The following is a 3,044-nucleotide window of genomic DNA, read 5'->3' on the forward strand; positions in this document are numbered from 1 at the left end:
AGAGTAAATATGTGTTAGTATATGTTTCAATAAGTAAGGTGTGTATAACTGTATAGTTGAGGAAATTGAGGTGTGATTGATTCTTTGCATGACTGACTAGGTGTGTGAGTAACTCCATGGATGAGTGACAGTCTGTGAGTGTCTGTTTACACTGAGTGTATCTAAGTTTTTATTAGAGTCTGAAGAGATTCATCGTATTATCACATGAATAATGTCATCAGTGATCTCATCAGTGATGTCTTTTGAGATGTGATCAGTGATGTCATCAGTGATGTCATCGGTGATGTCATTTGAGATGTCATCAATGATGTCATCAGTGATGTCATCAGTGATATCATCAATGATGTCATTTGAGATGTCATCAGTGATGTCATCAGTGATGTCATTTGAGATGTCATCAGTGATGTCATCAGTGATGTCATTTGAGATGTCATCAGTGATGTCATCAGTGATGTCACTGACCATGTCATGAATGATGTAATATGTGACATGATCAGCAGTGGATTGCGGGTGCGCGATATATAGTTAGTACAACTAACTATATATGGAATTTCAATGGTTTTGTGTGAGTAAAATAAGGTTTTGTAAATGCTAATTCCTAACTATATATGGTCTATAACCTATGGTTTTTTCAGTGAATATATATATATATATATGTCTGAGAGGGTCCCCACAGGTTTATGGGGAAACACAAAAGACTCGCACTCCAGGGTCCGTGTAGGAATCTTTTATTGGCGACGCGTTTCGACCAAACGGTCTTCTTCGATAGCCAACCAAATAAAGATTACAATCACCATTTTAAAGTGCACCAGGAGAATAGTGAACAGAAACATAGGACCACATCCCAAGGTTTGAACTACAGATCCTGTATGGACTACAAAAGAATAGAAGAAAGACTCTTTAGTGCCATCATATACTGAGACTGTGCTTAAATGACATGATAGTTACATTTCATATATTCATATTGCATAATATGTGGTGCTAGTGAATTAGTTCATTTAAATTAAATTAGATAAACCAATTAACTAAACAGACTGGTCAAGTGGCCGATCTGCTCAAATCAAAACACTGGATGTATTTCTCCTTAAATTTGCACAAAAACCGAGTCAAACCACACATATATATATACACAAAAAAGAAGGAGAGAACTCTGGGTAGTTCTCAAGTTTAGGTGGAAAGCAGCCCCTGTTAGAGCACTCTCAACACCAGCGACACTCTAGATCTGCTCACCTCAAATGTCTGTTTTTCTATCAAAGTTTTTAAGCATAGGATTGATTACCACAGTGCTATCCACGCCCAGATAGAAAATGACAAAGTCTTTTGCAATTTATACAGCAAAGTCTTTAAGCAGAGGACTAGTACAGTGCTGTCCTTGCCGAGCTGTAAAATTACAAAAGCCATTTATCACTCCAGGCACAATATTACAGCTTTGAATTAGTGAAATACCAACTCAAGCCAACCTGAAATGAGTAAAAGCAACCCCTGACACAGTGGTTCGCTCTAATTAGAGCTCTTCAGAGAGGTATAGCTTTGTCCAGACACAAGGGAGCACCCAGTATTAAGTCAAAACAAAACCCTTTCAGGCATAGAGTGACGCATAAATTATGCACAAAGGAAGGAGAGAACTCTGGGTAGTTCTCAAGTTTAGGTGGAAAGCAGCCCCTGTTAGAGCACTCTCATAAATTGCAAAAGACTTTGTCATTTTCTATCTCTGCGTGGATAGCACTGTGCTAATCCTATGCTTAAAAACTTTGATAGAAAAATAGACATTTGAGGTGAGAAGATGTAGAGTGTCGCTGGTGTTGAGAGTGCTCTAACAGGGGCTGCTTTCCACCTAAACTTGAGAACTACCCAGAGTTCTCACCTTCCTTTTTGCATAATTTATGCGTCACTCTATGCCTGAAAGGGTTTTGTTTTGACTTATATATATATATATATATATATATATATATATATATTCACTGAAAAAACCATAGGTTATAGACCATATATAGTTAGGAATTAGCATTTACAAAACCTTGAAAATTCACTGAAAAAACCATAGGTTATAGACCATATATAGTTAGGAATTAGCATTTAAAAAACCTTATTTTACTCACACAAAACCATTGAAATTCCATATATAGTTAGTTGCACTAACTATATATCGTGCACCTGCAATCCACTGCTGATGATGTCACATATTACATCATTCATGACATGGTCAGTGACATCACTGATGACATCACTGATGACATCTCAAATGACATCACTGATGACATCACTGATGACAACATCCAGTGACTGTATGTTTCTGTAAAGTTAAAATATATCTTACATATTGAAGAATGAGTGGATGTATAAGTGTCTGGATGAAGGATTTAGTAGGTGCGTGACTGACTGTATGAGTGAGTGATTAAATGTGTCTCACTGAATGCATGGGTTAGTGACTAAACTGTCTTAATTTGTGCATCATTATGTCTGTTGTTCTGTAAACTGCTGCATGTGTTGATCATTAGCTATACGAGAGGCTATATGTGTTATTAATTGCTTGCCCAAGTATTTCTATGGGAGATTGAGTTTGTGTGGGGGTGGCTGAAAGGTGTGTGACTCTATGCATAGATGTGTGAACAGTTTATTCACTAGGTGTATGAGTTCAAGAGTGCATGTGGAAACAGCTACATGGGCAGTTGACTGTGTGCATGAGTGTATTGATGAGTAAATGGATATCTCAATGCTACATGTCATAGTAAGTACATATGTAAAACACAGTACATGTGAGAGTTGGCATATATAAATAACTGTGCATGAGAGCCACCGAATGAGTGAGTGGTTGTATCGATCATTGTGAACTTGTATCAGGGATTGTATAAGAGAGTAAATATGTGTTAGTATATGTTTCAATAAGTAAGGTGTGTTTAACTGTATAGTTGAAGAAATGGAGATGAGATTGTTTCTTTGCATGACTGACTGGGTGTGTGAGTAACTCCATGGATGAGTGGAAGTGTGTGAGTGTCTGTATACACTGAGTGTATCTAAGATTATATTAGAGTCTGAAGAGGTTT

Source organism: Lissotriton helveticus, chromosome 4_1, assembly GCF_964261635.1.
Source record: "Lissotriton helveticus chromosome 4_1, aLisHel1.1, whole genome shotgun sequence".
Classification (NCBI taxonomy): Eukaryota; Metazoa; Chordata; class Amphibia; order Caudata; family Salamandridae; genus Lissotriton; species Lissotriton helveticus.